Source organism: Zingiber officinale, chromosome 10A, assembly GCF_018446385.1.
Source record: "Zingiber officinale cultivar Zhangliang chromosome 10A, Zo_v1.1, whole genome shotgun sequence".
Classification (NCBI taxonomy): domain Eukaryota; kingdom Viridiplantae; phylum Streptophyta; class Magnoliopsida; order Zingiberales; family Zingiberaceae; genus Zingiber; species Zingiber officinale.
This window is the reverse complement of record NC_056004.1, coordinates 92,901,261-92,919,676: the sequence shown is the minus strand read 5'-3', so window position 1 is coordinate 92,919,676 and position 18,416 is coordinate 92,901,261. Positions and strand designations below refer to the sequence as shown.

Genomic DNA, 18,416 nt, shown 5'->3' with positions numbered 1-18,416 from the left:
ATATTTTTATTTTTATTTCCTTGGGACGAATACCGTTTTCGTCCCGAAATAACGAAAACTCTTCTCGTCCCGAAAATATGAAAACTGGGACTTTGGCAAATCCTCCGATCCCTAATTCATTCACCCCTCGCAGGGCCGGCCCTGGAGGAGGGCGGCCCTGGGCGATGGCCCTGGGCCCTTAATTTAAGAGGGCCCAAATTCATACGTCACCCACTTCTACGACGATGGTTTACAGGGAATCAATTGCAAACGGGACCCTCTAGTTACGAATAATGGTGTAGCTATATTGATGGATACACAGCAGTCTAGTATTGTAAACTTTAAAAAAAGTACGGTCAGCACAGGCAGCAGCGCCACTGGGAATTTTGCAACGAAGCCCGAGGGAGGGAGGTGTACGTGAAGCGGATGCCACGGCTTTTTGCTACACCTTGCGGATGCCCCCGTACGACTTTCTATACGCATCGTATTAGCCGCCCGATCTTGTCTCGACGAGGCTGTGGTCGTCCGTCTATCGGCTCCATTAACAGTTGCAACGGAAGGATCGGCGTACGGTCTTTGAGGTTTAGCCTAAATTCATATTTGATATTATTTTTTATTTTTATTTTTTTAGACATGTAATTGGGAACTTGAATAATTAGGGCCCAAATTTATTTTTAACTTTTTTTTTTCGCCCCGGGCCTCCTAAGTAGAAGGACCGGAGCTGACCCCTCGCAGCGCGTTTTCTTCTCTTCGATCTCCCCTTCCTGGCGACGGCGGCGAAAGAGACGGCGGCGAAGGCGACGAAGCGTAAGCTCCCCCTCTCCTCTCTCTTTTCTCCTCCTCAACGGCGGCTGGTAGTGGGTGCCCTAGGCAGGCTCCTGCTTGCCGCGTCCGCCCCCTGGTGGTCGGCCATGGCCGCGTCCGGCCCCCCTGGCAGTGGATAACTCGCTTTCCGATCGTGGGTGCCGTTTAGGCAGGCTCCTGCTCGCCTCTCCCGTCCCCTGGTGGCCGGGTGTGGCCGCGTCCGACCCCTGGTAGTCGATAAATCGCTTGATCCGACGCATGCACTTGAGTTCGTAGTGCTTCTGGGATCTATTTACGTTTCTCCCTTGTTTTTTCCGTCTGTGTTTGGTTTTGGGATGTGCCCAGTGCTTTTTGTAGTTGCGACATCGAATTAGTTTTAGTTTGCAGCTGAATTTACTTGTGTCAAGCTGGGCGTCGTGAGGAGGGCTGCTGGTGCAAGGTTAGTAGTGCATTGGAAAATAGGTTAATTTCAAATTGCTTCATATTTAGTATAGTTTTCTTTATATTAATGATGTTTGTTACATATTTCAGGTAGAGCCTAATCAGGAATTTCGAGGTTTAATTTGTGAGGGAGCAAATGTTCTTCCTTCAAAGTTTATGGAAGATGCTTTTCGTGATGGATACGGTAATTTCTTCATGCAGTTTAATTCTTCTTCAAGGAGATCAATTTGCCATTTTTAAAAGTTATTACTCTGCTTTGACAGGATGCAGAGAAAGATTAATCTAAACAGTCTGCTTATTTTCGTTTAAAGATGATTATTAACTGAGTTAGCTACTTTCATTGCTAGGTGGTTATTCACATGTGGCTTTGATGGTGATTAATATTTAGGTTAGCTACTAACTAGTTATATAAGATTGATCTTTTTGTTTCTATGTAAATTTGTTGCAAAAAGCAAATAGTGGGATGTTCAGTACTTTCTCTAGCTAGTTTTGAACTTCCACCTTTCTCTTGAGAAGTACAATAACAATGTGTTGGTTCCAACTATTTAGTTTCGGCCAACCCTATGGAAAACTATATCACTGGTTCAAATCTCTTCAATCACTTTTAGTTAGGTTGATGAAAGTTTTATTTAGTCTGCACTACCCTTACACTCTTAACTTTAATTGATTTAATTTATCTAGCAATCAAATCTATTATTGTTTGTGAAAGTCATCATGTCATCTTAACTTCTTTTTCTATCATTTATTGGATCTTCTTTTGATTTCTTTCAGATGGTAATAATTTTGATTTCACCTCGTCAAGTAAACTCCCATTAGTGATAGGATTCTCATCTATGCTACATTCACTTTTTACATCTTGCTTCCTAATTGCCTGATACTCAGGATCATAGAGTATAGTGGATCATTTCAATTCTATTCTTGTCGGAAGTTTACCTACAAACTTTTGTTATACTGGTAAGTGGTTGTCTTCACTTTCTGTTCTTGTCAGAAGTTCACCTACAAACTTTTAATTTTTCATCTCGCGATCCTCTTTTTTTTTTTAAATATTTAAGTTAAAATTTTATTTTAAAAAAATATTTTAATTAATATATTTTATATTTAAAAACTATCAAAATCAATATGATATCAAAACAGTATTATTCTGGTCATAAACCAAGACTCAAAATTTTAAACCATGCTTACATATACTATTTTCTTTGATTGTTTTTAAGCAATGTTTTTCATGCTTTACGTGGACCACTGAGTGTAATCAGTTTCGAATTCAACAAGAAACAAACATAATGTGGGTCTTACCTACTTGGGATTTCTACATGAATCTTATCTCTATTGAACTTGTTTTAAGGCTAATATTCAGACCTTTAAGTAACCTAAATTTGGTTAAATAAGGTTTTCTTTGGTCTCCTGTTACTTTTCATGTCTTGAGTCTTTATTTACTTATCTAGTTATAAAATTTATTTGTCATCTTTGAGCATATGTTTATTCTAAATTTTCATTTTACAATCTATGTGATTTACACCTAATTGCTCAAAGATAGTAGCAATCACCTACACAAATATCAATTTGCACAAGGATCTTGTTTCAGTTGATCTTTGGTCGAACTCAATGATTTGGCCTAAATGAATTGATTATACATTAATGAATCTTATTTGTAGTATATAACATATCCCAATGTAATTGTCGATTCTTTGAACTCATTGGAATCTAACTGCATTTTTGAATAGGACAACCCAATTTATATGTTTGTTTTTGAGCTAAACGTTTAGGTATTAAATGCTAGTAGCTAATTCTGTCTCATTCTTTAAATTGTTTAGCTCGGTCAATCTACATCTTGTGTTGAGTTTGATTCTAGGATTCTTCATTGTACCGCTAATTGTCTTAGGATTTCAGGCAACTTATGTTTTGTCAACTTTTATCGAGTGGAAATTAGGACTTATCTTATATCAAGGTTGGAAAGATGACATTTACAAGTGCAAATACAGCTTTCATTAACACTTCTGGCAATAGTTGCTTGCTTCAGTACAAAACTATTTTCTTACAAACTTGCATGCCTGTGGAAATAATTATATTATTTATGTCACGTCCCAGGTAGTCGAAATTTCGACAGCATCTCCCCTGTACGGGTGATAATATGAAACTTCTACTACAAGTCCTCAGGGTCACATATAACTTGGCCAACACGGCCGGAACAATAACAATAAACAACTAAACAACCACGCAGTTTATATATATTTCAGCCTCTGACTGACACAACTACGCAGTTTATATTTGAAAACCACCTACTTTACTACAATGACGGAAACCTTAACACCATGACAGAGAAACCAACACAGCGGAAAAAGAAGTGTAGTAGACCGAAAACTCGATAAAACTCCTTGAATACAAACATACACATCACACATATATATATATGAAATGTAACAAAGAATCAAAAGACTAAAGAGTAGAAAATCGACGCGACGCAAAATGGGGACTAGCGACTGGAATCTCTTGACGGCCTCAACCTGAAATGGTAATATCAACGGGGTGAGTCAAATCCTCAGCGGGTATCAGGCTGACATGCATAATACGAAATAACTAGTAGTAATAAATATGTGTAGTTTCCTGAAGTAATGGAAAATGCATAACTAAAAGAAAAGGAGAAGCTGTACTTATCAGGACCTCCTATCAGAATAATAAGGTCGTCAGACCAAAAGTAACATGTCCCTGTATCCATGTCAAACATATGCATCCATCCAATATGCAGCAAATAAAATGCAGCAAACACAAGCAATAAATGCAGTCATGCATATGATGTCAATGACATGTCCTGGTCACCCCTGACGCCAGTCAACCATCTCACACACGATGGTGAGACCGAGTGGATAGGGCTACGACAACTGTACACTCTGCCATCACTGCTCCTGATGAGTGACCGAGTGGACAGGATGCTGTCGGAGTACACCTATCCTCCTATCCCAAATCATAAGTGGGGGAGCTCAATGCTCTCATCTCCCTGAGCCAATCCAGAGGAGGGATCTTGACGTGCTACCACACTGCAGTCACACTACCCATGAGCGGACCAGAAGAGCACTGACAGAGCAACCTGCTGCAACACACCCTGCCTGAATACAAACCACTAATCCATGAGTGATTGTGTGTGCAGATCCATGTAACTGGCGATGTGCTCAACAATAATGGACCTACCAATCGCACAGCATGCAATCATGCAAGATGGTGCATGACACTAAGGATGCAAATCCTGACCATATCTACCTCCATAAAATATGTATAAAAAATAAATGGATCAAATAATCGAATCTAGGTACACGGGTCAGATATGGTAAATGTCTAGTTCGGTGTATCACAGGGCATGATATGTCACTACCTCTATGAGCATAAATAATCATGGCAATAATAAATCATAAATGCAGAACAGATGAAAGCATGCAACAGGTATCATGTAGTGACATATCTAAGTAATGATAAACATGATTATTACTAAAGGCTATAACCTACTACGCATATCAACATGATATATCACAAGAGATAAGTTAAGGTACCCACCTCCAATATAGTGCGTGCCAAAAGAAATCCCACGTAAGGCAATTCGTCGCAAATCAGAGTCCTATAATAAATCATACATGTATACTTTTATTTAGCTAAATTCAAATGAATTAAGTAGCTAAAGAAAATACCCAAACCTCATTAGGGAATACCCTAATCAACATGATCATTCACCCTACCTAAATTTAGTTCCTTGGTCAACTAGGGTTAATTTCCTTAACCTTAATCGTTCCACTATACAATTTGATTTAAGTCTAAACCTAAATCAGCTTGAACTCTCCCAAATATGGACCTAATACCATAACAATTTATGCCCCTTACCTCTTCCTCCCTAGCTGTCTATGATGACCAAGATTCCGACGATGCAGACCTGCGGCCAACAGGAAAGTGGTGGCTGGAAAACAATTGCTGCTGGAACCTCGTGGTTTCTGTGGCAGCAGCGCAGATGATCACCAATGTCAGATCAGCAAGTACCAAGAACTAGGGCATGATGGAAATCAAAAGAGGTAGATAGTTGAGGCTAGCTCACCCTTAGATCCCCGAACACCTTCTCACGCCGGCGATCTAGGGCACGGGTGAGGTGGAAACTCGGCGTCGGCGATCAAACTCGCAGTTGTCGGCGTCGGAGCTCTATGGTCGGCGACGTTGAAGAGGAGCAGCACCAGGAAACCAGGGCATGGATAGGCCACACCGGCGTCGACACCAAGAAGAATCGAGGAAGAAGGTTTGGTTGTCGACGTTAGGGCAGAGGGAAGTCTCGGCCGTCAGTGCGAGGAGGCGCGACGAGGTCAGCGGGGTCGGTGATCTAGGGTAGAGGGGAGGCGCTTGGTGATGAAGATGGAAGAGCTCAAGCCCCCGGTGGTTGACGATCGGCTGACGCCGCTAGAGCCCGAGAGGAGACAGAATCGGGAGGGGAGACAGCGTCGGCTAGGGCACGCGAGGAGAGGGATCGGCTTGGGTTTTGTACGCTCGAGGAGGAGGAGCGTCACGTTGCTGTCGGTTGAGGAAGAGGAAGAGGTGGTCGGTGCCGAGAGGAAGGGAAGTGGCGTCGGGTTGGGGGAAGAATCGGGCGGAGAGGACTTAGGGCGCGGGTGAGAAAACGGAGGATAAAGAAAAAGAAAAAGAAAAGGAAAAGAAAAAATAAAACTTTTCCTTGTTCAATGGGGTAACCTAAACAGACTTTCCCGTGGCCCAATAATTGCCCATGTTAAACTCGTCATACGAGCTCCGAAAAATTCTTAGAAAATTTTGGAAAATTTGGTTAAGGTTATTCCTCTATTTAACCTTATTATTTAATTAATATTTGTTGTCGTATTTTATATTCTCCCCTACTAATAAAAATTTGGTCCTCAAATTTCGTTATCTACCATTAGCAAGTACTAACAATAGATTGATAGTATAAATATTGAACGGAAAATTAACTCGCAGGATCGTATTCTTGAGTTCCCAGGTAGCCTTCTCGTCAGAATGATGCTTCCATCCAACTTTAACCAGCCGGATAGTCTTGTTCCGCAGTTGACGCTCTTTCTTGTCCAGAATCCGTACCGGAACCTCCTCGTAGGTAACGTCAGGCTAAATGAGAATGGGTATATCTGACAACACATGTGCTGGGTCGACTACGTATCTCCTCAGCATAGATACATGGAACACATCGTGAACGCCTGTCAGAGCCGGTGGTAGCGCCAGACGATAAGCTACTGCTCTAATCCTCTCCAAGATCTAGAAAGACCCAATGTATCGTGGAGCTAGCTTACCTCAGAGGCCAAATCTCTTCACCCCTTTTGTGGGGGAAACTTTCAGGAATACATGGTCGCTAGTAGAGAACTCCAGGGGTCTGCGTCTCCGATCAGCATAACTCTTTTGACGATCCTGCGCCTCTTACATCCTCCGTCTAATAGTACGGACCAACTCTGTCTCCCGCTGAGCTCTATGAGGTCCTAACAACTGGGCCTCCCCAACCTCTTCCCAGAGGATGGGTGTCCGACAAGGCTTATAATAAAATGCTTCAAACGGTGCCATCTGGATAGCTGAATGATAGCTGTTATTGTAGGCGAACTCTACCAATGGCAAGTGATCCTCCCAACTGCCTCCAAAATCTATAACACAAGACCTCAGCAAGTCCTCTAGAGTTTGAATGGTCCGCTTTGACTGCCCATATGTCTGCGGATGGAAAGTTGTACTGAACCGGAGCTGTGTGCACAAGGCCTGTTGCAGACTTTGCCAGAATCGGGACGTAAACCGTGGGTCTCTATCTGATATAATACTCATAGGAATACTATGTAATCTGATGACCTCTCCGCAATATAACTCTGCCAATCGATCCAGAGAGTCGGTCTTTCGAATCGCTAGGAAGTGTGCGGATTTAGTTAATCGATCAACGATTATCCAAATCACGTTATGGCCTCGTCGTGTCCTAGGCAATCCCATCACAAAATCCATAGTGATGTGCTCCCATTTCTACTCTGGAATCGGAATCCTCTGAAGTAATCCGGTAGGTCTCTGGCGCTCAGCCATCATCTGCTGACAGACAAGACATCTAGCTATAAATTTCGCGATGTCTTTCTTCATGCCATTCCACCAATAGGAACGTCTCAAATCTCGATACATCCGGGTTCCTCCTGGGTGGATCGCAAATCGAGAGCGATGAGCCTCCTGAAGTAGTTCCTCCCTGACCAGGTGAGATGGAGGTACGCATAATCGACCTTGGAAATATATAATACCCGCGTCATCACTGGTGAACTCTGCCTGCTGCCCGAAAGCTATCTGGCTGCCAATGACCTGTAAGTGCTGATCACCAGCCTGGGCCTCTCGGATCCTCGTCCTGATCGATGACTGAGCAACCATGGTAACTAGAATACCCTGCTCTGTCCGTCCCTGCTCCTCAAGACCCAACTCGGAGAAACCTTGAATCAAGTCCGTGACCACAACTCGGTGGCAAGCTAAAGTCCCTCTGAACTTCCTGCTAAGTGCATTGACAACCATATTAACTTTCCCCGGGTGGTAGCTAATAGTATAGTCGTAATCCTTTAGGAACTCCATCCATCTCTTCTGTCGGAGATTAAGTTCCTTCTGAGTGAAAAGGTATTTGAGACTCTTATGATCAGTGAGAATCTCAAAAGTAATACCATACAGATGATGTCACCAAATCTTCAAAGCAAATATAATGGTGGCTAACTCCAGATTATGTACTGGGTAGTTTTTCTCATACTCCTTCAACTGACGAGAAACATAGGAGACTACCCTACCGTGCTGCATCAACACAGCACCCAAGCCCTGTAGAGAAGCATCGGTGTAGAGTATGAAACCGTCCTCTTCAGAAGGTAAAACCAAAACTGGTGCCGACACTAATCTCCGCTTCAGTTCTTGAAAACTGGTCTCGCAAGCCTCGGACCATGCGAACTTCACTCCTTTCCTGGTCAGGCGTGTTAGCGGCATAACGATACGTTAGAAACCCTCGACAAAACGTCTATAATATCCGGCCAATCCTAAGAAATTCCGGATCTCCTGAACTGATTTCGGCTGCTCCCAACTAGTGACAGTCTCGATCTTCTGAGGGTCTACTGAAATACCTCGACTAGGCACCACGTGTCCCAGAAAATCAACTGAGGATAGCCAGAAAGCACACTTGCTGAACTTCGTGTATAGACGATGTCATCGAAGAGTCTCCAAGACTATGCGAAATTGTTGTGTATGCTCTTCCTCGTAACGCAAGTAGATCAAAATGTCGTCGATGAAGATAACAACGAACTGATGTAGATATTTCAGAAAGATACGGTTCATCAAATCTATAAACACCGCTAGAGCATTGGTAAGGCCAAATGACATTATCAAAAATTCATAATGTCCGTATCTGGTACGGAATGCTGTCTTCTGAATATCAGTTTCTTTAACTCTCAACTGATGATATCCGAACCGCAGATCAATCTTAGAATATACTGATGTACCTCTGAGCTGATCAAATAAATCCTCGATCCGTGGTAAGGGGTACTTATTCCCTACTATCACTACATTCAGCTCTCTATAATCACTGCACAACCTCAAAGTACTATCATTTTTCTTGACAAATAATATCGGAGAACCCCACGGAGAAACACTAGGGTGAATAAATCCCCTGTCCAATAACTCCTGGAGTTGGACCTTTAGCTCGTCCAACTCTTTCGGTGTCATACGGTATGGAACTTTTGATGTCAGCGCGGTTCCCGGAATCAGCTCAATTACAAACTCCACTTGCCTTCTGGGAGGCAAGCCTGGTAACTCATCTGGAAATACATCCGGATATTCTCGGACCACTGGAACGTCTGAGAGCTGAGTACTATTGCTGTCGTTAGTATTAATCAAAGACAAAAGAAATCCCTGACAGCCATGTGACAGCAGCTTCTGAGCCTGCATCGCAGAAATGATCAATATATCGTCGTCCCTGATGCTAGTAAAATCCCACGAGGGTTGGTTCGGAGGTCGGAAGGTGACCACCCTCGTCTGGCAATCGACCGTGGCATGATATGCAGACAACCAATCCATGCCAAGGATAATATCGAACTTGACCATTTCCAGTACTAGTAAATCAACCATGAGTATCATATTGTCAAAATCTAATGGGCAACCTCTGATCTCCTGAGTGACGTCCAATGTATTACCGGACGGTAGGGAGACGGTCAGTCGCTACGATCTAAGAGTAGGTAGTCTACCTATGCCCCTCATGAAGGCACGGGAAATAAAAGAATGCGAGCTACCAATATCTATCAGCATATCAACGGATAATGCATAAAGTAAAACCATACCACAGAAAACGGATCCGTCAGCCCACTGTGCATTCTCTCTGGTAACCGCGTGAATACGTTGGTCTCTGGCGATGGTGGAGGTGGTAGTGTCGCCAAAGGTTGCTGTGCCTGAGTCTGAGCCTGCCACTGTGACGGTGCCGGATACTGAGCCAGAGACGGATAGGTAGGCTGAGACTGATACTGGATGAGCGGCTGGGGCTGTGACTGGTATTGAACCAGTGAATGTGGTTGCGGCTGATACTGAACTAGGGACTAAGGTTGCGACTGGTATTGAACCAGTGGGTGGGGCTGCAGCTGATACTGTACCAGTGGCTGAGGCTGCAACTGATACTGCCCCTGAGTCAGATACTGTGGTCTCAAAATAGAGCTTTGTGGTACTATGAGGGCACTGGAGTGCTTCTGTCTGTGCATGCCATATGCAGCTGCTGCAGGGGGAGCTGTCCTCTGCTGACGATGCGAAGATTGGGCTCTCTTCCCTCCTCGCTGAGTCTCTGACTGACTGTGCTGTCCTTCATGAACAACAACTCTAGAAGTCATATGCTGAGCCTTCAGCGAACAATCTCGACTCAAGTGCCCGAACTGTTTGCAGTAATAGCATATGGCTTCCGGAGCCGAGATTGTTCAAAGATAGTAGCAATCAGCTACTATCTATGTGATTTACACCTAATTGCTCAAAGATAGTAGCAATCACCTACACAAATATCAATTTGCGCAAGGATCTTGTTTCAGTTGATCCTTTGGTCGAACTCAATGATTTGGGCTAAATGAATTGATTATACATTAATGGATCTTATTTGTAGTATATAACATATCCCAATGTAATTGTCGATTCTTTGAACTCATTGGAATCTAACTACATTTTTGAATAGGACAACCCAATTTATATGTTTGTTTTTGAGCTAAACGTTTAGGTATTAAATGCTAGTAGATAATTCTGTCTCATTCTTTAAATTGTTTAGCTCGGTCAATCTACATCTTGTGTTGAGTTTGATTCTAGGATTCTTCATTGTACCACTAATTGTCTTAGGATTTCAGGCAACTTATGTTTTGTCAACTTTTATCGAGTGGAAATTAGGACTTCTCTTATATCAAGGTTGGAAAGATGACATTTACAAGTGCAAATACAACTTTCATTAACACTTCTGGCAATAGTTGCTTCAGTACAAAACTATTTTCTTACAAACTTGCATGCTTGTGGAAATAATTATATTATTTAACTACCCATATCCTAGTGCTATTTAGTAAATAGAATTTGTATAAGCATACACGCCCTTTGAAGTGCTCTTACGTATCATAACTTATTCCAAACTTATTTGTGGGACCATTTATCTTTAATATGCAAATTTATCAAATTCATAACTCAAAGTCTGCTAAAAACATAACTTACTTGAGAAAAAAATTCCTTCAATTCTTAATGAAGGGCTATCAATTAAAATAATTAATGTTTCATGTTTCCATATGAACCATAAGGGCAAAAAAATAACATATTGGTGACAAATGCATACAAATTCATCAGGCTACATTATTTGTAAGTTGCAAGACATACATATTGATATTCAAGTCTATCCCCAACCTCTAATATCACTCTAACATTATAATTTAAGTAATTATCTTTCTTGTTAGAAATGATCTGGTTTGTTTGTTTGTTTTTATGCAGGAAAAGAAGATTTGATGGGAAAAATAGTTTGTGGAAAAAGAAGATGAGTTGATGTATGTATTGCTTATTTTGAAAAATCTTTATAATTTTTAGGAGGCGTTGGACTTTGTTTGTATTACTTTTTGAAGTATTGGACTTGTATAAATTCTTGGGGTCTTGAAGAAGAAAGTTCTTGTATAATTTTTTGACAACTTTGGATTTGTATTATTGTAAAATTGATTTCAAATATTAATAGATGTGTATATATGTTAAATAGGATGTGATAATGTTAATTAAGATGTGCTCAATGTTTATGACGTGGTAACTTGTACACAAATTTATATGTATTGGATTGGAAATTACAGAAATAGATTTGTTTTGCTGGAAAATTTTGGATTTAGGGATGAATTTGGCAATAAAAATAATTTGTTGCCAAATTATCGTAATTTATTGTAATTTTGCAACAAATTATATTTTGTCTCAAAATTCATCTCGGTTCTAGGACGAAAATGTGAATTCGTCCCAGATTCTGGGACAAAAATTGAGACGAAAATTAATGTCACAGATCATAATTTTTTTTATTAATATTTTTTGTCGCCAAATTCATCCCCAATTTTATAATAATTTGCGATGAATATTATTTTTGTTGCACATTTGATGATGAATTTGACGACAAAAATATTAATCGTCACCAATTTTGTCCTCAAATTCATCCCCAACTTTAAAGTAATTTACAACAAATATTGTTTTTGTGGCTGAATTTACAATGAATTTGACAACAAAATTATAATTTGTTGTCAATTTCGTCCCCAAATTTGTCCTCAATTTTACAGCATTTTGTGATGAATATTATTTTTGTTGCAAACGTGGCAACGAATTTGGCGACAAAAATATTATTCGTCGTCAATTTCGTCCCTAAATTTGTCGCCAAGTTGGCAACGAGAATTTTGGAACGAAATTTTTTTCGTCGCAAAATTCATTCCAAAAATTTTTGCAACGAAAATTTTTTAGAAATTCGTCCCGAAATTCGTCCGAAAACAGTGTTTATTTTTTTTTTTTTGTAGTGAAAGGGAGACATTAGAGCAAGAACCAAGGAGGGGGTCCCTGGCACAGGCACTCCGGCACTCCTATCAGAACAATAATCATGCAAAAAATGAAGAAGATGAACAGTAAAATAGTAATATTGATCTGTATGTGCGTGTGTAGTGTAAAAAATTACCTGGCCAACAAAGAAGACCTCCCTTTTTATACATCCTCTAATAACATTCGTAATAATGAGGCGGCAATGAATGTCTGGTGTTAGAATATGTCGAGCTCTAGAGTATATAGAGTAGCTCTCCTCCAAGCAGAGGAAGGTTTCGCTATGGGTACATGTCAGAGTAGTAAAATATTCTCTGATATATTATTGTAATTCTCTGACAATGTTGTCTCCTAGAAGATATCCGACCGGCTCCGGGCTAGGCGGATGTAGGCTAGGAGCCGTGCCCAGGAAAGATGAGGAATTGAGTCTGGATGCCTGATCAGTTGTGGGGTCGAAAGGATATATGCTGGGAGTTATGCCCAGGAGAAGCGAGAAACTAAGTCTGGTTGCTCGACTAGGCCTAGGGTTGAGCGGCTATATGCTGAGAGTTGCGCCCAAGAGAAATGAGGAGCTAAGCCCCGTATGTCTGGCTGACTCAATAGTCGTCCGGATTTATGTTGGGAGTTGCGTCCAGAAGAAGTAGGGAGCTGAGCCCTGTATGTCCAGCCAACTCTAGGGTCGTTCGGTTTATGTTGGGAGTTGCGCTCAGGAGAAGTGGGGAACTGAGCCCCGTATGTCCGACCAGCTCGAGGGTTGTCTGGGTTTATGCTGGAAGTTATGCCTAGGAGAAGTTGGGAGTTGAGCCCTGTATGTCCAGCCGGCTCTAGGGATGTCCGGGTTTATGCTGGGAGTTAAGCCTAGGATAAGTGTGGAGCTGAAGCCCATATATCCGGCCGGCTCTAGGGCTGTCTAGGTTTATGTTGGGAGTTATGTCCAGGAGAAGTGGGGAGCTGAGTCCTGTATGCCCGGCTGACTTTAAGACTATCCGAGTTTATGCAAGGAGCCTTGCCCATAAGAAGTGGGTGTAGATTCTCGTTAGGCCGACTAGAGGGAGGGTCAATAGACCTGAAAATAAGTTAGAGAAATTCTCTTGCTTTTAAACTAGGCAAGGATACAAGATTAGTTAGGTACAAATAATTAACATTTAAAAGAGTAACAACTTAAAAACAATAAGTAAGAAAGTTATGATTTACTTGGTTGCAATGTAAGTGGTTGTTATTCCAAGACCGTTGAAAGCACTAAAAGATCTCCTTATTGAAGGCAGAGAAGCTTTTTACACACTTTGATAGCTCAAGAAAAGACTAGGAATTGAATACAAGAGGTGTTCTTTAATTCCTAGCATCAGGGGTTTTTTATAGCCTCCTGGGATAAAGTGGCTGATGCGGTGATAAGGAGGGTCCCACCCTGCGGGGGATAGTTGACACGATGGAAGTCAAAGTCAAGGTGGTAATGTTCGGGTAACATATAGTTGGACGAACGATAAGTGTATCAGCCAGTCGAGCGATCAGGTCCCCGATCGAGAGGAGAAAGTGCTCGATCCGACCCTACCTTTGACTCGGGGGGATGCGCTAAACAACCGATGCTTAAGGAGGTATTGGACGCCAGGAGGATACGGTATCCTAGCCGACTAGCTACCTCCGCTTGGCCTGACAACATGATCCGACAGTCGCAGAAGAGTTACGATCGAGCGGACGTAGTATGGACGCAGCGAAACTCTGGCCGAGCCACTATTCCGCTCGGCCTAGCAGCAGATCCCCTGTGTTATCCATCGACATCATTTTGGGAGTTAGTGCTGTTGACACCAGACATGGTCAATCAAAAGATTGTACGACGGAAGCTTCCACTGTCACGTCAAAGATATGCTCGGCTTGTTAAGGCATTGTGTCAAAGACACTTTACTGACAAGTCTTTTCAAGGGAATCTTTAGGAAGCGTGCCAGTCTTGGGAGGCGTGCACGCGCGCTACAGGAGCTTTATATAAAGGGGGGTCCAAGCATCGGCGGAGGTACGCGATACACTATTTGCGCTACAATCTTCATTCTCGTTGCTTCACCTTTTACTTCATCGCCGGTGACTAACTTGAGCATCGGAGGGCCAACGCCAGAGACCCTTTCTTGACTCGGCACTGACGTCATCTATTTTGCAGGGCGGAGTGGAGTCTACAAGCAGTCAGCGGAACGTCTACGTCCCCAGTTTTCCATCTCATCGACTTTGAGACAGGATCATATTTGACGTCGTCTGTGGGAAGTTAACCTGCATCCGAGTTGAGAAGATGGAGGATGCTGGACGACTCACCACCGTGACGCTCACCAAAGAGAAGCTCGATATGCTCATGCAAGCTCGAGCGGCGAAGATGTTTGAGCAATAGCAACAGCAGGCACTAGCCAATCGACAAGTGCAGCAACCAGCAACGTCGGTAGCAGGAGGGCGAGCGAGATTAGAAGACCGACCGGAACAAGTTTCTATATGGGGGCAGAACAGAGGGTCGATCGGCACGTAGGGGGAAGCGTCGCCCGCGCTCATCCCCTTTCACCGCACCTTGTTTCAAATCCCCTCAGAAATAGCCCAAGCAAACCAAGAATGAGGATCATCCTCGGATGATGCTCCCATTCGGGATGTGCGAAAAGGAAAGGCGCCCAGAAGCCACGCTTAGCTCGAACAGATCAACCTACAGTTCTCTCAAGAGATCTTGTGTGACCCTCTACTTAGGCACTATACCCTACTGGCGATCGGGGAATACAACGAAAAGATCGATCCAGATAATCATCTGGATAAGTTTGATAACGCGATCACACTGCACCAGTACATAGATGGGGTGAAGTGCCAAGTCTTTCTCACTCTGTCTCCGGCTCGGCGCATCGTTGGTTCCGAAGACTGTCGAACGAATCAATACGTAGTTTCAAGGACTTCCGAGCTGCATTCCAACACCATTTTACCAACAGCCGACGCTGTTAGAAGACGAACGTCAGCCCCTTTTCCCTAAAGCAGGGGCCCAAGGAAGCGCTCAGAGTGTACATCAGGCGCTTTAACCAAGTAGCCATGGACATTCCATCGATCTCTTCCGAGATGCTGATGAATGCTTTCATCCAGGGGCTTGTCGAAGGAGAGTTCTTCGGGTCGCTCATTAGGAAGCCGCCCAGGGACATCGACCACCTACTCAGGAAGACCAATGAATACATAAATGTGGAAGAAGCTCAAGCAGCGAGGAAGAAGGAAACGCTAGCCGAGCTCGTGCCAGCGATCGTTGAACAGCCACCAGCCACCCAAAGGGCCAACGAAAGAGGGAGCAAGGCCACACCTTGAGGCTAGGACACATGTCGTCCAGCATGTGGCCTCCAGTTGGCAAAAGATGACAAGAGGCAAGGTATAGACGCCAATGTTCTGCTCTTTTCATTAGTCTGCGACACACAACACGCGCGACTGCTACGATCTGACACCGATCGTCAGCCGACATGCCCCAAGAGGATACCACCGCCGATCTCCATCTCCTAATCGACGACATAGACATCAATCTACCGGGCGGTGAGAGGGTGATCAAAGGGAGCCCGAGCGACGCCATCAGCACCAGCGGAGGGACAACGCGGGTCCCTCCCGAGTTCCGGCTGAGCAAAATAGATCTTCTGCTCAGGAGGAAGAAAACAGAAGCAATACGACCCGAGGAGAAATAGGCATGATCGTCGGGGGGCCGACCGGAGGTGACTCCAACAGGGCCAAGAAGCCGCACGCTCAGCGACTGGAAATCCACGCCGTGGGATGCAGCAGGGAGAAGGCCGAGGGGTCCGAGATCAGCTTCAGCCCCAGATATTTGGAGGGAGTGGAGATCCCTCATAATGATGTGCTGATCATCTGAGCCGTAATTGCTAATTATACTATTTACTGAACTTTTGTGGATACAGGGAGTTCGGTGAAAGTCATCTTCAAGAAGCCGTTCGATCAATTATAAATCGATCAAAATGAGCCACTTCCTATGACCACCCTCTCTACGGTTTCACGGGCAATGAAGTACTGTCGCTCAGACAAGCCCGACTAGCCATCTCGCTTGGGGGAAGAGCCGCTGAGGAGAACCAAGACCATAAATTTCATAGTGGTAGATGCACCGTCGGCCTACAATGTCATATTGGGCCGACCAACCCTCAACAAATTTCGGGCGGTGGTGTCTACCTACTGCCAAAAGATAAAGTTCCCAGTGGACGATCGGGTGGGCAAAGTCAAAGGTGATCAGCTGGCCGCTCGACGATGCTACGTCGAGATGGTAAAGTCCGAAGCGAGAAGCGCTTGGAAGAATCTGCTCTTGGAGGTGAACGCCGTCACCGAGAGGCCTCCTGCATTGGTATACGAAGAAAAGGAGGAGGTTTAAATCCACGCAAGCCAAACGGAGGCAACCACCTTTATCGCCGCCGATTTGGAACCTAAGAAGAAGGCAGAGCTGGTTGCATGTCTCAAGAACAATCATGATGTATTTGCTTGGTCGACGCACGAGCTTCTCGATATCTCCCCGAGTGTGGCTCAGCACGAGCTCCATGTCCGACCGGACGCTCGGCTGGTGAAGTAAAGAAAGAGGGACTTCAGCGCGGAACAGAACTTGATTATCCAGGCGGAGATAGAGAAGTTGCTAGAGGTCGACCATATTAAGGAAGTTCAATTCCCGAGCTAGCTAGCCAATGTGGTGTTGGTCTCCAAGCTAGGCAATAAATGGCGGGTCTACATCAACTTCCGTGACTTGAATAAGGCGTGCTCAAAAGACTTCTATCCGTTACCTAGGATAGACCAGATGGTGGACTCAACGATGGGTTGCGAGCTGATTTGTATGCTTGACGGACACCAAGGGTATCATCAAGTGTCGTTCGCTTGAGAAGACCAGGAGAAGGTCAGTTTCATTACGACCGACGGGACGTACTTCTAGAACGTGATGTCTTTCGGACTGAAGAATGTTGGCGCCATATACCAGAGGCTGATGAACAAGGTGTTCTGATGGTTGATCGACCGTAATATGGAGGTATTCGTTGATGACATATTAATAAAATCCCTTCGTCCGAAGAATGTTGGCGCCATATACCAGAGGCTGATGAACAATGTGTTCTGATGGTTGATCGACCGTAATATGGAGGTATTCGTTGATGACATATTAATAAAATCCCTTCGAGCTACTGACCTATTCGCAGATATCGAGGAGACCTACCGAACTCTGAGGGCTTATGGCATAAAAGCTGAACCCGAGTAAGTGTCTGTTTGACGCGAAGAGTGGCCACTTCCTGGGTTACGTCGTTACCCAACAGGGCATCGAAGTCAATCCGAGCAAGGTTAAGGTGCTACAAGACATGTCGCCACCTCGAAGCTTGAAGGAAGCTCAACGTTTGGCCGGTTGGATCACGGCACTGTCCAGATTCATATCCAAGTCATCCGACCAGAGCTTGTCATTCTTCAAAATGCTTCGCCGAGCTACAAAATTCCACTAGGACGCCGAGTGCGATCGGGCGTTGGAAGAGCTTAAGGAATATCTTAACTCCTTTCCTATATTAGCCAAGTCAATCGTTGGTGAACCACTCTGGATCTATCTATCATCCAACGAACATACGGTTGGATCGGCTCTAGTTAGGCAGAACAACCAAGAATAACAGCTTGTATACTTTTTAAGCTATATATTGAAGGATGCTAAGTCTCGCTACACTGATTTGGGAAAAGTGGCTTATGCGTTAATACTCACCGCTTGGAGACTTCGTTCCATATTTTCTAGCACACTCAATCATCGTGCTGACTAACAACACCTTGAGGCGGGTCCTTCTCAATCCCGAGGCATCTGGGAGGCTAATCAAATGGACCATGGAGCTAAGCGAATTTGACATACAATATCAACCTCGAACGGAAATCAAGGCACATGCCTTGGCGAATTTCATCATAGAAGTTCAGAATGTCGAGCCGGAGGCAACATGGAAGATATATGTCGATGGCTCGTCCACTCGGTAAGGTAGCAGAATCAGCATCTTGCTCATTTCACCATGGGAAGATCGGATGCAGCTTTTCGTGCGACTGGACTATCGCGCCACCAATAATGAAGCTAAATATGAAGCATTGATAGCCGACCTATAGGCAGCCCGACATGTGGGAGCCGTTAAAGTCCTCATCCACTCGGACTCTCAGTTGGCCGCTTAGCAGCT

General features: G+C 43.8%; 1 long non-coding RNA gene across 1 annotated transcript; it reads left to right on the top strand.

Annotated features, from left to right (window-relative positions):
* The first annotated feature begins 692 nt into the window (after positions 1-692).
* LOC122027116 lies at positions 693-11,457 on the top strand. The gene is made up of 3 exons (XR_006124294.1): positions 693-1,222; positions 1,315-1,408; positions 11,203-11,457. It is a non-coding gene; the product is annotated as an uncharacterized LOC122027116 (long non-coding RNA).
* The last annotated feature ends 6,959 nt before the right edge of the window (positions 11,458-18,416 follow it).